Consider the following 23,065-nt stretch of genomic DNA (forward strand, 5'->3'; position numbering starts at 1 on the left):
AGATGCTGATAATTAGTGGCAATTAATGTAGAAAAAGGGATTTGGTCTATTTTCTTTTTTGACTCAAGAAGGGACATGTGTATTGGCAGAAAATCTGTTGGGCCAATAGTATTCCTTGGAATCCATGTGTCAGAATAAAACTCAGCATTTTTCTCAAAAAAGGAAAAGTTTCTATTGCACCTGAGGGCCTTTATTCAAATTAGTATTTTTTTTTAAGATTTTATTTATTTATTTGACAGAGAGAGATCACAAGTAGGTGGCGGGGGGTGGGGGAGCAGGCTCCCTGCTGAGCAGAGAGCTCGATGTGGGACTCGATCCCAGGAGCCTGAGATCGTGACCTGAGCTGAAGGCAGAGGATTTAACCCACTAAGCTGCAGGGCGCCCCTCAAATTAGTATTTTTAACCAATTTTTAATCCTTAACGCACTTGTCCAGATTTATTTATGAAAACAGTAAATAGTTCTTGTTCCCCAAATGTCAAATTAAAATAGTTTTTTTCTAAGCAAGTGCTCCCCCCTCCCATTTGAGACCCATGGATCTGGATAAATCATTTTCATTGGAGGGCAATCGATGGGTGCATTTTAGTTTTTTGTGAGAGCGGGTGCCTGCCTGGTTTTCCCCAGCGACAGTGCAGGATCCCGAAATTGCCTGGAGAGGCCCCAGAAACCAGGTATGGCAGTTAAGAGGGCACAGCCCGGTAGCCAGTCGGGCTGGCCTGTTGCAGGCGGGGGCCTGAGGCAGGTGGGGTTAGGGGAGAGCCCTGCTCTCCAGATGTGGAGGGGGTCAGCCCGGCTGGGATGCTCCTTCCCCTGCTCATGGCCTGCTGGAGGCCCATCAGGTCTCAGACTCACTCTTGAAATTCAGAGAAGTCTGCCCAGAAAACGTGTGTTGTGTTTTTGTTTTGTTTTTGCCTCTTGCTAAAAGGTACCAACATTATTTTTTTAAAAAGATATGCTCCTAGTTGGTGACACCAGTATTACCTGGATCGTTTCGGAATAAATGCAGTGCGTGAAAATCCGCTGGCATCTCTCCTTACCGGCCGTGTCAGCTCTAGTTCACCTTTGCGTTCTGTTCGTCTTCCTATTTGGCGAGTTGTCCCGGCTAGTTCCCGTGTTCACTCCTAGGACTGACTTTACGGTAGAGGCAAGTGTGTAAACACCACAGTGTCCCCCAGCCCTTTTGGTCTAACTTGAATTATAGACATCGGCACACTGAGCTAACACAGAAATTCTTGAAACTATAAAAAGTAGGACCTGTGTCAACAAATGGGAAATGAAGGCCTGTGTCAACACCGCTGTGTTTTTCTTGTAACTGAAGGCATCAGGGCTCGGGGGGACAGGGGTCGTGTGACTCACTCTCGAAGAGAACACGGTCCGTTCTGATGACTTTCCGGGCTCCCCTCCACCCCCCGCCGTCCAGCAGCTGCAGACCTTGGTGGCATCCCCCCGTGGCTCTGGTTTTTCAGACTTCCTGTTCTGTTTGTGTGCTTTCTAGCCTGCTTAATTTTCATTTTTACCCCAAATCTACCCATTAATATGTAACCAAGTAGACCTCCCAGGTATTTTGGCCGAGTTTAACATGACTTGAGGATGGCTAGTCAGGGCCTTGGTTCAAATATCGCTAGAGGAGGCAGGGCCACATCTCAGTCCTGGGCATCACCTACACCCAACTGCACCAGCAGAACGTCCAAAAACACTGCTTTTCAAACTGAGCGTTGAGGAAACCCTTGTGGCCGGTGTGCTCAGGTGAGGCCAGGTCTGTGTTTATCTTGACCAGGAACCGTGCTCTAGGGCCAGCCTCCCACGTGGGTGCTGGAAGGTCTCGGGAGTGTTGAGGATGAAGACGTGCCACTAGACTGTGCTCCTTCCTTGGGATGAGGGCTCGGGCCAGCCTCGCACTGTGACCAGCCAACCTGAGCCTTGAAATTGGAAAGCCCTGGTGCTCTTGTTGGAATTGGGTGGAACGAATAGAATTCTACTCTCCCCCTTGCTAAGCCTCCAGAAGATTTCCCAGCAAGCAGACCAGACATCCGGGATCCAGGCCCTCCACGACCTTTCCTGGCTGACCCTGCTCTCTCAGCACCCAGTCTCCACCCACTTTGGATTTTCGACATTACTCTGAAAGAAAGATTATTTAAAATAAACTACCTGTAAGCTGTGGGTTAAGCCGTTATGAATTTGTGTTTTCAAAGACTGTAATTGTGAAATGGATTCAGAAGGCCTCTTGAAGTCTAGGGGAATGGCCAAGTGGTTTAGTCTTATGTCCTTTCAACAAAAAATGAAGAGCTGTCTTCTCCTCTTGAGCAGAAATATCTCAGGTCCCATGGTTCACACAGCATGTGTGACCAAGGAAGAGGTCCTTCACCCCATGGAAAGAGGACATTTTAAATTTCCATGAATTGTCTTGGAACTGATGTTAAAATAATCAGTGCAATGGCCCTAGAGAGTGGAGCACAGCTGAGCTGGAATTTCAGACGCAGGGCCTCCCCTCATCCCCAGGTCAGAGAGCAGACACATTCACTCTCTGCCGGCACATCAGTGAGGGAAACGGGTCCTTCTCCACTGCCCCCCATTCTCAGAGCGAGGCCTGGGCACGCTGCTGGTCAGGTGCCAGTGCACGACGGGCCGCGCTGCTGGTCAGGTGCCAGTGCACAGTGAACCAGGGAAGCCCAGCCTGGTGGTTCGGGTTCCAGGCCTGAGTTCGAGCTCCTGCTGGGCGTCTGTGGTTCTCCCAGGAGTTATTCTGCTCTTCTTCAATGTCTGCAAGCTAAATGAATTTTGACCTCTTTTTAAAAGTGGGCTAACCAGAGCCACATAACTCAGAAAGAGTTGGAGTTACCTAAGTGGGACAGAGGGTCAGCCACCTCAGAAATGTGGAAATCCTGGTTTCTGAGCCATGTCTTTTCCACATCTCCTTGAGGGACCCCTTCACGGATTGGCTGCTGGGATCCACCGATGGACACTGGAATGTCTCCAGGATCAGCTGCCAGATCTCTTTTGGCGAAGTCCTGTTTTCCATGGAGATGTCATGAGTGGAACGCCCTCTGTTCTCCAGATCGAAGAAGCGTTAATGCAGCAGATCCGAGGTCGCGTTACAATCCCGTAGTTCTCGATCTAACCCTGGGGGTCTTGCTCGGAGGCCCACCCGAGGCCTCCCCGGGACTTCAGGTCCTGGCAGAATTGTGTGTTTTCCCACTTCCCCGGCTGGCGCTCCCATCTTCAGACGGTCTCTCTCAGGTCGTTAATTTGGTTTGTGCACAATGACTTTGCGTTCTTCCCGGGACCTCGGTGCTGTGGGAATGTTATCTACTTAAACTGATTAGCGTTCTGAATGCTCGCTTATGCAGAGATGGCCAAAAGTTAAGCTCTTCTTTTGCTCGATAACCTGATTTTCTCAACTACGTGAGATAGTAGGAGAGGCACCGCGTTCCCAAGAGTTACTGCTGTATGCTTGGGAATTGGCCATTTACATTTTGCCAAAATGGAGTTTATGTAAGAGGTCCTTGAGGTATTTTCACCATGGGAGCCCACGCTAGTGGGAAGCTAGCATTCTGTTCTGCAGCGTTCAAAACAAGGAACTCCAAGTTAAACCAGAGAGGGGAGAGGTCTGCCTCTGAAGTAAATAACAAAGTTAATTAGGAGCAAATGATGGCACTGCAGGAGACACAGTAGAAAGAACAGATGGTACGGTTGTCCTGACAGAAGAGTGGCCTGGAGGCCCAGAGCCCGGAAGATGAGGGACGAAGTAGGGTGCGGGCATACTAGGTGTCCACTAATAGCCCCCGACTTGCTTGGGTGTAGGGTAGGATCACCTGTCACTCACAGGCAGAAAGACGCACACAGGATTTCAGCCCACGAATCCCAGAAAACAGCTCTCGTGGCCGGTCAGTGTATCCTAGAGAAGGCTTGGTGAGCCCCAACAAAGTGACTCTGGGAAGGGACATTCCCAGCCACGGTCTTGGGAGCAGTCTTTGTTAGACAGAATTACAGTATTTCTATTACATAACGAGAACTGCGTGGGTATCTCATAACCTCTCAGTGTACTTGAACCTGCTGGGACCCTGATCCTTGCCAGCGGTGTTGGGGGGAACAGCGCACTCTGCTGTTACTGCTGAGTGTGCGGTCTGCTCCGCATGTGGGGTCCACACAGGGCGGCTCGGTGGTCAGATAGGCCAGTCCCAGATCGATCGCAAAGCACAGAACTTTGAAAATGGAATTTGTTTTTGTCTAGAATGTCTGCCTTATCTGATTTGGAAGGGTGGAGAAGTCTGGCCAGTCTGGAAGTGGCTCTGTTTTGGGCCCTAGAAATCTGGGAGGATGTTCATGTCACCCTTTACGTGGCACGCTCTCTTCCCGGCTTGCACTGGATGGCGGGCTGCTCTGTCAGCTGGTTTGCCACAGTGACCATCCCACAGCAGACCTCCATACAAACCCATCTGTCTTCATCTTGACACTAAATTGTAGCTTCTGCTGATTCACAGCAGATCTTGGCAGGCCAGGGAAATCCTGGTTTTGGGGTGTCAGAGTGAGAAAGAGAAGAGAGTTGATGTACATTGAACATCTCCCTTGGGTCAGGCACGGTGCTGATTTTTCATGTGTGTTATTATTATACCCATTTTCCAGCTGAAGAAACCAGCTAGTCCAGGCTCTCTGTGTTTGGTACTCCTGACCTTTCAGGTGGGCTCGTTCTTTGTGGTGGGGAGTTCCTAGGCTTGGCAGGATGCCTAGCAGCACCCCTGGCCGCCTCCTACCCGATGCTGACAGCACCTTCTCCCCCATCTGTGTCAACCAGAACGTCTGCAGATTTGGCCACACGTCTTCTGGGGGCGGGGGAGGTGGGGAGCAAAACCTACCGGGATCGAGAGCCACGGAGGCAGCCGCATCTCGTAGCGGGAACGTGAGGCGAGCAGCAGGATCCAAGCGCTAGTCAGATCCCACCATGCACAGTAAGAAGAGCGAGATCTGGGGGCGCCCAAGGAGATGAGCTCACGGTTCAGAGCTTCCCAAAGTCTTGGGCAAGCTCCTGTCGCTCCACACCTGAATCCATGCGGTGGACGTTGTGCGGCTGGCCACCTTCCCCGGGAAAGCGAAGGAAAGGACTACTGGGGGACTGCAAAGAAATGAACCTATGCCTTTGGGGCCGTGGGCAGACCTCCCCGTTCCTGTTGCAGACGAGCATCCGCTGGGTTAAACAGATAACCACAGGGAGCCACCTTGTCTGTGACACACAGCAGGCCGGAGGTCATGTGCCCACGTCTGAGCCCCACTCCCAACTAGAGGCAGCTCAGGGGAAGCCCAGCCCGAGGAATCCGCATTCGCTCACGTTCGGGGGTTTCCATTCCAACAGCATTCAGAATAAAACCCTGAGGAGCGGGCTTCTCGGGCCAGCATCAGAGGATCCCAGAGCACCTGCATGGTGGGGGTCGAGGGGCCTCCACCCTGTCCTTCAGGAAGTCCGGCACGGTCTGTGTCCTGTAGGAAATCCATCACTCTGGTCCAGAGGTCCAGAGGGAGTCACTCTGTTTCTTACGTAGTGGGCGTGCCTCCTTGATCTCCCCGGAGGTGAGTATGGCCACTTTTCTTAGGCATTCCGGGCACGGTCAGAGACAGGGCCATCTTCTTGTTTCTCAGCCTCGTCTATGGCTGGAGAGAGGCATCCTCTCTTTCCACAGGCTGCTCAGAGTTGCTGTGTGGCCGTGAGTGCGTCGCGTGCCCTTCTCAGCCGCTACTTTGCCAGGCACTTCGAGAGACAACAAACAAGTATTTTTAGGGTCTTTCTCTCAACGGCACAAGACATAAGAAAGAAAGTGCAAAGAATGCTGTAAGGGTCATCATTTCTAAAGACAAGAGAGGAGGCAAGACTTCCCACTTTGTAATTCTCTGTGCCATTTTACATTGGCCAATTTCCATCATTGGCAGAGACCTTGCTGACCCGCTGGATGGGAGTGTGGGGATTAGCCCGTGCATCTTACAGTGCTCAGAAGTCCTCAGGGTTTGACATTGCTTTAACGACAAAGGGTCTCACTTTCTCCTACAACCATCAACAGAGAGCTCATACTTTTCTTTCAATATTAAATGAATTTTTTTTTTTTTGAGACGGGGACAACATTGAGTGGTCTTCAATTAATTCACATATTTATTTCATCGCTCTTTTCATTTACTCATGGCTAATAACAGAAATGTTTTTGGCCGTGGGTTCATTATGAAATAAAAAATACTAGAGTGCTTTGTATGTTATACTTTATAGAACAACTAGTTATTCTGTTTTCACTCAATATAGAATTACACATACACGTTATATACTATTTTCTTAGTTTTTGTCATGGTATTGAAAATATTTTTCCCATAAACTAAATTATATTAATCATTGTTCTAAATACTAAAGGTGTCATATTTATCCCTAGAGAGTTAATGTTTTTTCAAGTAAATGGAAGTAAATATACTTTGTGTAAATTCTTTGAAACTTCAAATTAACTGATTTGGATTATTCATAATGAATCAATAATAATGATAATCTATTTGCTAAATACTGCACTCCATCTGAATTAGTGAGAATTTCAAAATCTAGTCTATTTAAAAATAAATTCCATCTTTCTACTAGTAAAATTTGAAATATATAGTCAAAATACAGAAGAAAGTGCTGCTTACCACAAAATATTAATACCTAAACCTCTTAATATTTTGAAGTTTAGTTAATAAAATTAAGATTTGTTTAGCATATTTGAAATAACTTCTGGTATTTTTGATACTGATTGGATATCTTTATTTTTATAAGTGTTTTTGAGCATTTCCGAAAGGCGACAGTGTGCAGGTTGGCCTTTCCCCAGACGATGATCTGAGGAGCATCTTGAGATGTTAATAGATGTTTCCTTTGGGATGGAATAAGGAAGAACATTCCAAGGACAAATGAATCTGGGGAACACTGAGTTACAGTTTATTGGTTGTTTGTGGTTTCCAAGCTGGGGCATCTCAGAATCTTAAATAAGCTTCTGAGTGTTCAAGGCGTGGCACAGCATGTACCGTTCTCCAGGTACGTTCGGTCATCTGTCAGGTTGGGGAGAGCCTTTGGGGAAGAACTGTCTTGTGGAATCAAAGCCGTGATTCTTGTGTGAGAATCGCCATCTCCCAGCTGAGTCTGTCCTATCAGGTCATGTCAACCGGTTCCCCTAAGAACGAGGAAGGGGCTTAGACCGGCAGGTTCCGAGCTGCTGAAGGGTCAAGTGGAAGGCATTGTGTAAAAGCACTTGGGAAGCTGAACATGTCATTAGGTGGGTACGTGTCACTTTGGCAGTAGCGGAATTTTAAAGTTGCGTGGACATGGGGACAGACCTTGCTGGCCGGCCTGGCTGCGGGCCGGCTTCTGGGTGTAAAGACAGAGGTGGACCCCGCCTGGTGGGGGCGTCCCAGTTCCCACGTGAAGTCTGCAAGACCAGAGCCATGGACTGGGTACACCTGGGGCAGCAGCTCTCCCAGGACCTCAATTAAAGAGACGTTAGGATGTTTTCACAACCACGGAACCATTGTTAGGAAGCATGTTTATAGCTTTTGGATGCTTTTGGTGCAGGAAAAATGAGATGCACTCACTTGGGAGGTCTGTCTGGAAACACTGTCCAATTTCTAGTCAGTGTTGTGATTTTATCGTCCATTTTCAGAATCCTTATCCCTTAAAATATAAGGGGACCCAGCTCTCCGTTTATGCATTCCAAGTCCCCCTGCAGGGTTTTCTGAGCTGCTTTTCCTGACATGCATGTAATTGCAGGCGTTGCCTGAGTCCCTCCCCTCCCCCAGCCAGCTGTCCCTGTTCTCGATTTTACAAGGGGAACCTTTGAGAACTTTCCTTTATTTTTGCCACGGGAGGGATCAGGCACCCCAAGTGCCTACTTTGATCACTTTGGGAGCACCCGGTGTTTGTTGCAGGGTCTGATGGCATGTTCCTTCTCTGTCTGTTGGCGGATCCCGTGGGCTAATACACCCTCTTTCCCCTTTCCATGTTTTTTCTGGTGTCTTGTAATGCCAAGATTTTTTCCAGATGTCTCCTATTTCCTATTTCCACATATTACACATGACTCATCATCTGGCAGATCCTCATGAGAATCAACATGGGTTCCCACATTCACCTACTTTTGTCTTTTTTTTTTTTTTTTAAATAGTCCTTTGGCCTTAAATGTTTAAAAAACTTAAATCCAAGGGTTACAATGGTCACCATATGCCATAGGGAAGTGAGTACGAACAGATCTATGTTCAGTGGGTTTATCTTACTCTGCACACAAGCCCCACGTGGATGTCTCACTTAAGCTTTGGACACCATGGGGATGCCCCCTCCCCTAGCGTAGGAGGTATCATGGGCTGTGCCGTCCCCACTTCCGTCCCTCTGCCTCTTTCTCTCCACTCCATAAAATCTGCCCCTTTTCATGTGCTTCTGAGACACTGACACTTGTGATCCATTACAATCATAAAAAACCTGACATTTTTGCTTTTCAGCTATATTTGGAACACAACTCATCTAGTGCGGCTTTAAAAATAGTGATTTGATCTTGTTTCCATGTTTAGAAGGAGTAGCAGAAAATCAAATTTCCTGAGTGGAATATTGTGTCCTGTGACTTTTAAAGCCCAACACACCTCATGTGAGTAGACACCGTCATCCCAGTGCGGGGCCCCGACGGCCCTCGTCTTGACTGTGGATGGGGAGAAAAAATTCTTTTTGGTAAATAGGATCCTGAGAACACATTGCTTGTCGGGAATACAACTTTTTTCTGGAAGGAGTAACACGCAACTGTGTGTTTTAATTCAAGATCAAAGACACCGTAAACCCAACCCTGACACGTGAAAATGGTGCATTTGGGTTTTCCTCCTGTTTGTTGGTAGAGTATCACGAACATTGAAAATATGTTTCCAGACGGCACGTAGGGAGGCAAAGGAATTATGTCACGTGGGCGTGGAAAGCTGCACCCACAAAAATGATATTAGCAGAACCCTCATCCTTGTCGAGTGGCTCAGCACAATGCGCCATCACACAAAGGAAGAATTAGTCAGCGGTAACGAGCAAACCAGATGTGCTGGGAAGTGGTGCCCCTGTCTTCTTTCCCCTTTGGCAAATCCATCAGAAACGTTAAAGGTGCAGTTGAACAGTCTGGTCTCCACCATGGCTGAGCCCACCTCCGCCGCTTGAGCACACGGTTTTATAAAAGTACAGGGCTAATCTGGCCCGAAGATGTAAATTGCTGCCCCGTTTCTTCGCAGGGGCGTGCGAGGAGCTAACACGGAATGGTTCTTGGCTGGTTGCTGCTGTTCCACCATGAAATCATTCCCGGCTTCTGGTCCTTCGGTAGGGGTTCCCCTTCCTTAGCATGAGGGGGTGCTGATCGCGGGCTTCCAGACCAGCCTACAAAGAGCTGAAAGGTGCTTCTGGCAATGGATAGACAGGAATCCCTTACACACATCTTGTGTGATCGTGAAGTTGATGGATGTCCCATCCAAGCACATGACGGTCATCTGTGATTTCACTGATGCTAGGTAGGAAATCTATGCTGTAAGCTGCTGTGAATTCTGAGACTTTTAGTGTCCAGCTAACAGCCTGATTTTGAAATGGCTTCCCCTAGAAGACTGGTGAAGGAACAAAGTCTATCTATAGTAAGATCCACTGAACTTCTGGAGCCAGAAAAGTAATGTCCACCATCCCATCCCGCCCCGCCCCGCCCCACCCCACCCGCCCTTCATTCTGGGGTTCTTACTAGCTTCTGCTCTGTGTGGCAGTGTGCTGATGGCCCTAGGCAGTGGTGAGCGGGGCTGGTGTGATACCTGCCCTCATGGCCCTCACGATCTCACAGCACAGGAAAACATTAAAGAGTAATGGCACCCATAAACCCCAGACTGGACACTCTGCCATCTGCTCCGAGGGAGACAGTGCTGCGAGAGTGAGCCCTGTAGGGACCAGAGCTGAGCTAGGGTTTTGGGCCAGGGAAAGGCAAACTGAACATTCCATGAGGAGGCACCTGAAATCCGGGCAAACTCGGATTAGCAGCACCTAAAAACTCGGGCTCCCGAGTTAGACCCCCTCCTCCAATTTTGTTCCCTTGTTTTTCATGTTTGCCCTAGTTTGGGGTGGAAAATTGGATGCTTTGGAAATTTCCATGGATGACGGACCCCTTGCACCGCTCCCCCTCCTAGTCTTACTTCCACATATAAGACCCCAAGTCGTTAAAGGACATGTTTTTATGAAAGTGAAGTTATTTGGCAAAAAGCAGAGTGTGTATCTTTCTGCAAGGCCTTGGCTGGACCTCCTGCCTCGGGTCTGGTCAGGGTTTCATGGACCAGGGTGGAAGGGGCGGGACAGTCTTGTTCCCAGACCCTCTGCTTCCTAACGCAGGGGGCCGGGGATGCTGCCTCGTCTCCCGCACGGGGACACAGCGCCTCCTCTCCGGGCGCCTGCGGACATCCTCCCGCCCCGCTGGTGCGGCCGGAGGACGCGCGGTGACGCTCTCCCCCGGAAGGAGCAGGAGCGCCGGAGGTCTGGCGTCTCGGTCCCAGGACCAGGCACCTCCGCGGATTCCGGGGCACTCAGGCTGAGCCCTGGGAGCCCAGCGGGAGGCTGTGGCCCCGCCGTCTCAGGGGGCCCGGAGGGGGCGTCCGTCCTGTCCGGGAGAGGGGACCCCGCGGCGCGCTGGATGCCCGGGCCGCCGGCAGACGGCGTGCGCGGCGGGGACCGAGTGCCAGCCGGAGTACGAGTGCGTCACGAAGCAGCGCAGAGCTGGGGGTGTCCCACGGACCCCGGGTGGCCGCGCGCGCCGAGCACCCCGTGCGGCCGGGGCCACGAGCGCGGGAGCGGAGCCGCAGAGGGAGCTCGGGGCAGGGCCTCGGGGCTCTCAGAGCCCCGCGGCGCAGGCACCAGGCACCTCTTTCGTTCCTTTTTGGAAATCTGGCTCTTCACCTGCCTCCCACCTGAGGTCTCCGTTCTTCTCCCGTGGCTTGCGGGCTTCCGCGCCGCTCCCAGCGGAGCCGCGCCGCGTTCACCTTCCCGAGCCGCGCGCCTCGGCTCCCTGGTCAGGCGCTGGCGAGTGCATGCAGAGGCGCATGCGCGCGCATGCGCGGCTGCATACACGCACGTGACCGCGGAAACACGTGCGCACGCGCACACACGCCCGCCCCGCCGAGGATGGCGGCGTCCGGCCCGGGGGCCGTCCTGTGTCCTGACGTCGGGTGCGCGTTTCTCAGCGCGTCCGTCTGACCCACACTCGGAGTCCTCACGGGCGGCGGGGCGCTGCGCGTGCGAGCACTTCCGGGCCCGAGTGTCCCACGGCCCGCCCTGTGGAGGCGCTGGGCCCCCTGGCCTTTCCGGAGCGAGGCGCGGTTTGTGCGGAGGAGCGCGGGTGCGGGAGGCGCCGGAGGGTCAGGCCCGGCCGGGGCAGGTTCCCCCGCCGGCGTCTGCGGGGCCGCGCACTCGCTGGCCGGCGTGCGCCGAGGGCGGGGTTCCGCGTGGGCCCGCGCGCCCCAGCCCCGGCGCCCCCGTCCCGCGGCCCCCCTCGCCGTCGGCCTCGTGTCCCGCAGGGCGGCCCCGAGGTCGGGCCCGGGCTTCCTCCCCGGCTCGGCTTCCCCTTCGCGGCTCCGTCAGGGCTCGCCCTTCGTGGCGGAGATTTCGGGGGCGGGGGTGGAGGACGAAGTGACCTGAGACCGCCCCGATGGTCGCCCACCGGCCGCCGGGCTCCGCTGCGACCTGCCGCCCTCGGGGAGCCGCGAGCCCCGCAGCGGGGAGAGACGCGGTGATTTGGAAACTGCTGCTGGGAGCGGCCGATGCGTCCCCCCTTGCTGGGTGCGTTGCGACCGCACGGCGACACGGAGGTCCCCGCCTTCGGGGCTGCTGCGGCCCTTCCAGGCTCTCCGGCTGCGTGAGGCGCCGGCGAGGCGGCCTGGGGACAGGCGGGCCCGCGGCGTGACCCTAAGGCCGTTCCCCAGGCCAAGCGGTGCCTCACACGGTGGGATCTCTGCGAAGGGGTTAGGGGTTTAAGATCTGTGGTTTTTCTAGGATTTTATTATTAGGGAGCGCAAGCAGGGGGAGCGGCAGAGGGAGAGGAGGCTCCGGGCTGGGCAGGGAGCCCCACGAGGGACTCGGCCAGAGGACCCTGGGGTCGCGACCCAAGCCTGAGGCGGACGCTTCGCCACCCGAGCCAGCCGGGCGCCCCCCGAGTCTGCCGCTTGACAAGGACCCTGCTCCGCCCCGCGACGGAGGAGCGCGTGTCCCCGCGCCCGGTCAGGGGCTGGGCTCCCGGCGCAGCCCCGTGCGCTCCAGCGCGTCCGCGAGGCCGTGTCCCTGCAGAGGCGGACCGTCGGTCGGTCACTCCGCAGTGACTCGGCTCCGCCGCGGGGCCGCAGCCCTGTCGGGGGCCGCGTCGGTTCCCTGACCGCGGCCTCAGGGGGCGGCGCCCGGGGGCCAGGTGGGCTCGGGGCCCCCGGGAGCGGCCGAGCGCCTGGTCGTGACGCGGTTGTTCCTCTGGACACATGTGCCACCGCAGGGTTTTCGCGGAGCCTCGAACAGCCGCTTCCAGACCCGGGCGTCCGCTCTCCCCTGGGGAAGCGCCGGCTTTGGGGCCCACCAGGCTTCCAGAGCCGTCGGGGGTCCCCGCTGCGGGAGCGCGGGGATCAGAGAGTTGGCGCTCCTCCGTCTGGGGCCGGGGCCGCGGGAAGCCCACTTGTCGGTACTGGGCCGATCAGCCTCCTCTGGCCGAGGAGAAATGGCCTCGGTCGTGTGCGGGGTGCCCGGAGTGGGGAGTGGCCGGGCGCTGCGGCCGGTGTGGCCCGACCGTCCTCTTCACGCATCCCCCCGCCCATCTACACTTGGGTCATCTGTCTTCTGATTTTTTTTTTTTTTAAATTTAAATACAGAATACAAAGTAAAATCTCACACATTGGACTCTACAAATCTGTAATCTGTTTTTTATGAGAACATTAATTTCTCTAGGTTACAAACTGTAATGCAATTTAGGCAAATTTCTGCATCTTCTCTCCTAGCCAAAGAACAGAGTGTTTTAGTCTCAACATTAAGTAAGAATAAAAATGCAAGAAACTGTCTTATAAATTGAACCTTTGAAACCTTTACAAAATAAATATAGTAAAAAGGACATTAAATAAGGAATAAGGTCCTATTAACTTCAGTTTTTAAAATATTTTGGCCATACCTTGGCTTAAAATATATCTCCACATTATCTTTTGGAAACAGTCTTGCCAATTCTGGGAACAACATTGTGGTGAAGGGAATCTACCCCCTAAGGGAAGGCTGTTTTTAAGTATTTAAGAACTAGTTATTTATTGTGTTCATTTATACACCATGATTTTGTGTTGATGGTGCAACTGTACACTTTACTTAGCTATTCAGGCGTAAAATCAACATCTTGATCCATGAAACCCCTTCAGTATCTTGCTTAATTTCTTTGCTTGAATGACTGTACATGTTTTAAGAGAATTAGTGGTGTTTACCGAAAATAGGTTAAAATTCAGTTATTAATTGACATTGATGGTGTTTGACCACAGCTTTTTCAAATTACCGATGTCAAGTGAATTGTGGGTTTTGTAAAACCTCCGCTCTCCCAGTTTTGCACTATATAGTATGGGCAGAATTGACTTGTCATGTTTCAGCTCCTTGGAACTGTTCTTATCTTTTGGGTTCTGAGCGTGATTAATGATGTCTTGAAATTATTGCCGCACGCTGAGGGAGATTGTTGTTAGCAATGTAGCATAGCCAAGTCCCTTTGCCAGAGCGAGAGGAAACAAAATCTTTTTGACATCGGACACCTGTGGCTACAAACAGAGCAGGGCCCCAGACTGGGGACATGGACGAGTTGGTGACCATGTGGCCCCACAGACTCAGGCTCATGTGAGGAATAAACAATATTCCAAGCTGGGAAAGAATTAGTATCAGATGTATTAATTAAGGAAAAAAAAAAACAAACTTTGTGCATCAGATAAATGAGGAATTTCTTTAAAAGGGAAAACCTATCCTAACTTGTTAATACCCAAGAAATCCTTATTTTCCATTGTCCAATTTAGCCTCAAAAACAAGAATGAGATAATTATGGGTCATGACTGCTGGGAAGGGAAAAAAGTGACCCTGCATTTTCTTTCCCTTTTAAGATATTCTGTGGCTTCATAGGAAATGCATTTGACTTGATGGACTGAGAAATCGTGATCGTAAATGCAGACTATCTGTGTGTAAATACAGGCGGTCCGTGATCCCGTGCTCAGTCTCTGATGCAGCGCAGAGTAGGGGAATTCTCAATCAGATTTGATCCTTCACCAAGTCCCGTGGGAGGCAGGTAGCATCATCCCATCTGGAAGATGGCAAACCCAATTCTCAGAGAGTCTCAGTGGCTGGTGCTGGAGGCCGAGGTTCTCCCCACCGCACAGCATTATCTGTGCCCTCACTGAGACAAGAAGGTGGGAAGTAAGATCTCCTCTGCTAACCCAGAGCGAGGATACCTGTTTTGCAGTCAAGTTTGAAAATAGGATCTCCAATTCTTTGTCTTCTTGGTGGGCTTGTATTATTTCCTTGGAATCTTTAACACTTTATCTTTCTGGATTCACTCCTGCAAATATTTAATGAGCACCTACCGTGTGCTCTCTGCGCTAGGTTCTGGGGAACAGGGAATGCCCCCTGGCAGGACACCCATAAAACCTAATTTTGGTAGATAGTAGTATTTAACCTACTTTTTTTTTTTTTTAAGAACACACACACACACACACAAATTTTCTCCTAATTGCCAGTCGGCAGTTTTTTCAAGGTTAAACCTGAAGGTTATCTTGCATGCCTTTTGTATTATTAATTATAATTACTATTGTCAGGATGTTTCTTTTGCATTTTTCTTATTTACTGTTACACAGGACTCCAAAAAAATCCCTGACCTGGATCGTGGCACTTCCTGACTTTAATGTGTGCTGATTTTGTTCAGGATGCACGCATTTCCAGGACCTCATCACACACCCAAAGGCATTTCCAAGTTCAGGTGAATGACATCCTCACTGATGGTCTATTTAGGCGCTCTGCTCTGATTGCCCAAATTCAGTTCGAGTTACTCAAATTGTTTCTCAAATTCACTGATCACATAGACACATCTCTTCAAATCTCAAGGTTAGCGATAGTGGACACAGAGTAAACTGTCTTTTTGAGTAAAAGATGTATTTTTTCCCTGTCCAAACTCAGAGAGCTGCTTACCTCTTGCTATTTGTTAATGACCTTGTTATTTTGTTGTCCATCAGTTATCTTCTTGCAACCTCTCACCGTCCCCCAAATCTTTAAGTTATGACATCGAATTTTGATAAGTCGCTTGGAAGTTAAAAAAAAAAAAAAAGTTGCTTGTGCTGGTCAGTGGAAGTGTAGCTCTTCCCAGGCAGGGTCATTCTCTCCCCCACCCCAGTGCAACTTTGTTAGCATTCATTCATAGATAGACCGCCTGTGTAGGGTCTCTTTCTAGCGGTGGCTTTTCTGCTCCTGACCACTGCCCCCTTCCCCCACCCGCCGGTGCTGAGCTGCGGCTGGATTTTGTCCCCTACTCTCTGCAGTGCACAACATAGACAACCTGCCACAGCCACTACGAGGGTCCGAGCTGCAGTAAAGCACCTTTTCTTCCTGTATTCTTTTTCTGCTTTAAAACACAATTTCTAAGTCTGTTTATGGGAAGCAGAATGTAAAGTGATAGGATAAGGTAGAGATATTTGTGATTCTGACTTTTATGAGAACTCCATATTGTGAAATCAAGTTTTTAGCAAGGGAGATGTTAATCGTCTTTTCTGGAAGCCATTAAAAATCGGGTGGATGTTTTTTCTTCACAGATGACAAAAATCAGGAGAATAGGCAAATTTCCTTATATATATGTTTCCTATAAACTTGCAGTAGAAGGGACCAGAGAGAAGACTTTAAATAAATCCTCCTGGCGGTTGGGTAGTTGGTAATGCTTTCTTAGAGACCCCCTGCCTCCCTAGCTGTACCTGTTTCATGAGTGTTTTGTAGGACTTAAAAATTTTTCCAGTGTGTACTATTTCTGTGCAGTCATTTAGAAAACTGAATTCACCCTTTCTTCCCTGTATTACTGTTTGGTCCAGACACTCTGAGTTTATAGAATGAATGGACGCAGCGATCTGGGAAGTAGCCATCATTCATGTTACCGGTGGGGTCCGCGCCATCCCCTGCTACCAAGGGCCTTCGTGTTGAGGTTACTAGCTTCATACTTAATTCTAATTAGAATTCTTTCTTTCCCTGGGTGTTCTGTCTCTTAGGCCTTATCAGACTGATTTCTCCGAGCTGTGCCCATGCTAATATCTCGACAGCTCTGAATAGTTAATATATTAATGTAACTAATATTTAAGAAGAAAGGCTGGAGGCTTCAGGTTCAAGGTGGGGCTAATTGGAAAACAGTGTAGTCCCTTAGCGCCCCCTAGTGGCGGGAAGCTGGAGCCCTGGGGGCTTTCTTTACAAGAGCTTCTCAAAGCCCCTCCAGTGAGTGGGGTCAGTCAGATGTCGTAGTTTTCTTCAGATGGCCTGTGTCTAGGAGGTCTTCCCTGAGGAGGGGTGTTCAGCTGAGACCCTGGGGCTGTGCCCGGGTGCCAGGGATGGTACGGGTGGAGTAGGGATGCAGACGTTTCAGGTGGGAGCATCTCTCTCTGAACCTGGCTGGACAGTGCCCCGGGGCCGGGGGGGGGTGGGGGGGTGGCGCTGGCCCAGGAGGTGGTGGACAGCCGGGGTGTGGGGCAGAGCGGGAGGCGTGGGCTGGGCAGGAAAAGCCATCAAGAGATGTGAACCTTCTTACTGAAATTCGAACATGTTTATTAGAGCATGAGGCCAGGAAATACACATGTTTCTGGACTACAAGCCGCATTTGGTTGTGGTTTGACGGGAAAATGGAAACAAGCTATTGATCAGATTCCCTTTATCAGGAAGCGTACGTATACGCAGGATTTGAATGAATACGTCCAAGAGACTTTGGAAAACAGTTACCACAATATTTTTCTTATTTCCAGTTTGGGAAGCTGACTCCTTCAGGGGAATGGCTTAAATATTTATACTTAGAAATATTCTGAGCAGATTACTGCTTCAGAGGAAGAATTAATGGAAGTGTGTTAGGCTGGTTTTTCAGAAAGACGGTAAGAGACACACGACTGAAGCAAATGTCCTCGCCTCCAGCTAGGGAGGAGTGTCAGGAACTTTCTGTAAGTCCCGAGGATCTTTGGAAGATTTTCAGGATTTTCAGCACTCAGGTGTGCCTTCCACTTTAGAAAGTGTTTTCCGCTAGATCAGTGAGGGGGAACAGTTTGCTCTTGATGGCTTTAGCGGAACAGTTTTAGTTTTATTAGGACAGCACTTAGAGCTCTTCCAAGTTTTTGTGTTGAGTGACCGTTCTTTGGGAAGTATTTTGTAAAGAACTCTTTGCAATTCTTTGTTTCTCACAAGTTGACGTACAGAGTGGACTTTTGTAGATCAAAGTATCTATCTAGGGTTCGCTTCTTTGTGGGAGCCCAGTAATCTGAAATAGATTTGTGCACCTACTTTCTCTGTCCTGTCATTCTGCTTGTTTTGTGTTATGCATGATTTGAGCCATGAGTTCTACCAGCGAGCTTCATAGCAGTGCTGAGACTTCCAAGAATTGTGCTGGAATTTACCACGGGCTGAAGTGTTTCAGTATTGGGATTTAACCAAAGGAAATCTGTCCTTGAACATGGCAATTTGGAGAGGGTTCTGTGTTAAGTGCTGTGGGCTCTAAGGCTGACAAGCTATCACCTGGGCATGGGTGGGCCTTATCTATGAGCTGGATCTCCGTTGCTGGCCCAGCATTTCCGCCCAGGAGCCCTGCACAACGGGCTGTGCAGGTGGGCAGAAGGAAAGAAAGGCCTTCGTGCCAGCTCCCACTCCCACGGCTCAGCACGCCGGTTGGCCCCATTCTCCACGCAAACTTGACCAACTGCGGCCCCAGAAGTCACGACAAGCCTGGCTGTGTTCACATGGTGAGAGGCGGGTGGGGTCTCCTTGCCCAGACCAACCCCCATGGGTTAGCAGAGGCAGGATGGGTCCAGAGCGCTCCTAGGAAGAGAACGGACCTGACAGCACATCAGGTCATGAACTCGAAGGGCATGTGTTGGGGGACTTTTTTTCTTTTTCTTTTTTACACTTTTCTGATTCTTTTCTTTGTTTGAATTTGTAAAGGTGGGAATGTCCTCGTTTCTAGGAACAATCTCTTAAACACTCATCTTTTCTCCCCCTCCATGCATAATTGCTACAGCTCTAACACATATTTGCTGGAGAGGCACAATGTAAGGATTCCAAATATTGACTTTCAAGCTGAACATCACCAGGGTTTGAGAGAGAAAATCAGAGTTCGGAGAAGAAAATAAAGATTAGTAGCCATGCTTTCTGACCATGATTGCTTTACTCTTTCCTGCTTTAATGCAAGAAATAACAGTACTGATAGAGTCGTTACTGGAAACAATCTTCGTGTTATGTTTAATTCATCAAAGAAGCACAGTATACTTTACGTTAATGTATGTACGTTCTTTGAGCGATCCGTGCACGTGTCCCCTGCAAAGGAGAATCGGTGTACTCGGCCTCCCCTTAGGAGAGTGTATCGGCCTCCGGCTGTGTGTCCCCTCCCGCCTCTCCTGGGCCGCCTGCCAGCCCTGCCGCCATGATGTCAGGCTTCTCAGTGTGGATGGAGCTCCCAGTGGGGCCTCGTCACACAGTTTTTCCAGGACCCCGTGACACTTCCCACCACTTTCCCAGCAGTGTCGGCATTCAGGAAATGGTCCTGCAGATGTCTGATGGTTGTTGGGCTCAAAGAATTGCTCTTGTGGAATTTTTGGCCGAATCCCCACGCCACCCATTGACTGACTGTGACCCATCATCTGAAATCATTTCCCCATCACTGAATTCTTGGTGAGCTCTGGCTCCAAAAGCAAATGCTCTCATTCCTTCAATCGTTTGCAGCTTCGTGTGGAAATTGAAATCTCCAGGCACCCATGACAGAAAGAAACAGCTGATCTGGTGTCACGTCCCGACCATGGCTTGCTCTCCCTGCGGCTGCTTCGGCCATGGGCGCACGTGTCGGCCAGGCTCCGACGGTGCCCACGGGGCTCTAGGCCGCGGAGGGGACCCAGCTGCCCAGCCACCGTCGTGCGCCGTGCTGTCAGTTTCTGGGGGCACGTGCACAGTCTTGCTTCACGCCAGCGGTCATGTTCACCGCTGCTTGGTTCATCCCATCCACACACCGATCTTTACCGAATTCAAAGATTGTGGCACTCACTGTGGATGAACAAAACTACATCCCTGCCTTTAAAGTGTTTACTTCCAAGAGATGGAAATACAGCCACAAAATCTAGTTAATATCGCTTGTTGGGTCTGTTCTGCTTCATAACAGATGAATCCAAGCGTATGTAGCCACACGGGGCTCGACCCACTGTGGTTGGCCGGCCCGGGGCAGCGGGACACTTCTGCTTGTGGGTTGGTGCCCTGCAAAGACCTACGGTCATATTGTTTCAGATGTGAAAAATTAATTTAGAATTTAACTGAAAGAATGTGACCTCATGCTGACCATTGAAACAGGCACAATATGGTCTCTGATGGTAAGACCCGATGCCTGCTTGTTTGTTGGTGGTGTCTGTCGTTGGTGATTATGTTACCCTTCAAAGTCGGAAGCTTCACATTATTTGAAAATTAACCATCCCGGGAGCTTCATTTGAATTTGGATTTCTGACGTAGACAGGAAGGGGTAAGGCTTTAGCGTTTGATTTCCATTATGAACTTGTTTCCATGAGCATTTTAAAAGGAAGGGAAATGACTGATAATCATAACAATCTTTTGTTCCCATATTTTATGGATTTTTTTTAAAAAGTATCTCCTTCTTTTAGATAATACATATTTTATGCAAAATTTTATGCAAAATTTTTTAAGTTGCTCCATCCACGAAACTCTATTTCATGCCCGATTTAGAATGGCTAATTTGGATGCCAAGATTATTCTCCATGGCTGTATTTTTTCGTCTTTATAACGATGGCATTTTGGTCTTCCTCTTTAAATTCTGAATTCCATCATTTGAGGCTGCAGTGGTGATCACTTGTATTGTTGGCACATCCACTTTTTTGGTAATTAGTATAGTACATTGTACTGACGTTGAAGAGTAAAACTGCTGAATGCAATTGCATCAAAACTTTTGGGTAATATTTTACCAACTTCTCTTTTCTCCTCCATTGAAATGTTCTTGACCGGGATGAACACTGGCTGTGGGCTCCGTTTGTGCCCGGCATGAGTACGTGGCTGCCATGTTTGGGACCTTGCCTTTAACACAGCATGGGAACTAGATGACTTGGGGGCTATTTCTCAGGGGCTTGGACTGTACACGTCCTGCCTTGAGGTCCAGCACGTGGGTGGCCACCATTGTGGTCTCGCTGTTGCAGCTGCGAACTCTGGCTTGCGCACGAGCAGCACAACCAGCTCTGCTCTCCCCGCGACGGCCGTAAAGATCTATCTGCTAACAGCTCAGAGAAGTCATCTGGCCCGCACGCAGTGAGTGCTGTTTGCCAGCTAACGGTGGAGATGTTGGAACATTTATTCTGTCTGCTGGCTCCGCTCTGGTGCCCATAATTGCCTTGGACAGGGCACGGGCTATTAGATTATTCATGTGCACTTTTGTCTGAACAAAAGAGTGGGAAAGTTTAAAAAAAAAACTGTGGGAGATAACCAGAGCCATGTTGGTGGAGGAGTCACTGCCTTCTTGGCTACTTAATTTCAAAACTCTTGGGATATATGGATTGCTTAAGTGTTCCGGTGACCCTTGGGAAAGAATGTGTTCTTGTGCGCAAGCGAGGACTGGCAGTCAGATTTCGGAGTTCTGTTCCTGGCAGCGTGTGGGGGTTATCCGGTGACATGTGACAAGTCAGTTAAGCATCAGAATCCTAGTGCCCCCACCTGTGAAATGGACATAAAAGGGGATAGGTTAATGCTGGTGAATTGTTTAACAGTTTGCTGGGAACCGGCTTGCTCTAGTGACCTAGAAAAACCATGGACTGTGGTGCAGGCTGACCTCATTTCTATTTTTGGCTTTAGCGCTGACTCAATGAGAAACTTGTAAGAATCAGCTAATCGGGCTCCTGGCCTCCATGCATTCCATGGTTAAAATGAGAATGAAAGCCTTATCTGCAGCGGGTCTCATAGTGATAGAGCCAGATACTAATTAAGTACTAAAAATACACTGCCGAAAACACTGGAGACTCTTACGCTGATGTGCCTCTCGCATTTCCTTCCGATGCCATGTCAGGCTTTTTGGGGAGACACAGTGCAGTGTTCATTTTGTTTTCGTAGCCAGCTGTTTGTCGTTCACATCTCTTGTTTCGGGTAGAATTTTCCCACGTCCGAGGATCAGGGAGGGGGTTGGCACGATGACAGTGTGTGGTGTGTCTCTGTGGTCAGCGTTCTCTGTGGCTGTAGCACACTCGTCCTGGTTCAGGTTAACAGTGAACCTATGGGAGCCGCTTTCCAGGGAGACCAGTCCTGGTCCGGAAGTGCTTTTCGTCCCCGGCCGTCCCAGGCCTTCCGGAGCAGGCGCTGGCATTCCGTGTGAGGTCCTATGCTGAGGGAAGTTCCGTTCCCTGGATGCCGCTGTCCACCCGGGTGTGCCGGGCTGCAGGCCTTGATTTCCTTTAATCCATTTACTGTGTTATTATACATGCTGGGGTTTGCCGTAATCCCCTCCCCGTTGATTCACATGCTGTTTCTGGACTCTCGACTCACACCTCCAGTGAATCCCGCGGCCCGTACAAACACAGCGGTTGGAGTCCCACGTGCAGAACCACATTCTGCATTTTAAAAACGCAACAGGCAGTGAATTTGCCAGCAAGTCCCAAGCCAAGTGGTTGGGAAAGTTGGGCGGTGTCTGGAGTCCTCGCCCTGTCTCCCTCCGTCGGTGCCACAGTGAGGCTCCTCTCGGGAACCCGCGGTGACCTTTTCTGGAGGTACGTGTGGACGCTATGGAATGTGTGGCTTGTCGGCTTATTCTCACCTTGAGCTAAGAGAACTGGGGAGGAACTGTGTGCTCTGCCATCCAGAGGACCTTCTGCCTTTCCGCGTCCCCTGGCGATGGCCGCTCACTCCACCCTTGGTCTCATACGGCTGCGTTCGAGTCCACAGGCTGTAAAGAAAATGGGTTTTCTTGATTTCGTATCGTGATGATGGGTGCTTTTCTGTCGGCGGCCTAACTGTGGCAGTCTTCCTTAACAGTCGCGGAACCAGGTCATGGGCTCACCGATGCCTCTGGGAGAACTGCTGTGTGCAGGGCGGGCGTGGACGCCTCTCCGCTCCATGCTCTGTGATCGCTGTATTTTTGCTTAACTTCTTGTGCTCACGTGGCTCAATCGACCTCAGTGCTGTCCTCTTGCCACCATCCGGCCTCACTGGCTCCTCTCTCCTCCTCATGTACTTATTGTCCTTCAAGGGTCAGCCTGGGGCTCAGAGCCCCAGCCTTTCGGACTGTCCAAATAATAGTATTCTAAAGATAATGTTTCTTACTTTATTCTTTTGCTCCGTGAGGGCAGAGACTATAGTTAAACTTGGATCATACCTTTGCAAAAAAACACGTTTTAAGGACGCTTTTGAAAGCCCATCATCAGACTGCGAGCTGCACAGAGAAGTCTCTGCCTCTCGTGCTGCAGCTCACACCGTGAGCTCCGTCCACACAGCTCCTAGGAATCGGAAGGAAGAACCGACTGGCGGTCTGCTTACAGGGTCTTGGCGCTGTGCCTGCTGCTGATACGATCCCACTAGATGACTGAGCGCATGATTGACTCAGTGAGAAAACCCCAACTCTTCCTTATTTTAATTACCCGATAAAGTATTTAGCATTTGGCGTATCATGCGTGGAAAGCATGTGCCAGGGGTTGGGTGTGAAGAGTCCTGTCCTCAGAGAGCTTGAAGTGCCGTGGAGAGAAGCCTCCCGAAACAGGAGTTAGTTTGCGGCGTCGGCTTTCAGATGCCCGCGTAGATTTGCGCGGTGCTGGGTGGCACGTGGAAGGGTGAGTGCCGACTCGTCTCCTCCGTGTCGTCCA

The 23,065-nt window shown here is 50.3% G+C and overlaps 1 protein-coding gene across 1 annotated transcript in view; it reads left to right on the forward strand.

Annotated features, from left to right (window-relative positions):
• Positions 1 to 23,065, forward strand: part of COL4A1 (collagen type IV alpha 1 chain) — a 132,339-nt gene that overhangs the window by 56,569 nt on the left and 52,705 nt on the right. The gene's annotated exons all lie outside the window — the stretch shown is intronic.

Source organism: Martes martes, assembly GCF_963455335.1.
Source record: "Martes martes genome assembly, chromosome: 3".
NCBI lineage: Eukaryota > Metazoa > Chordata > Mammalia > Carnivora > Mustelidae > Martes > Martes martes.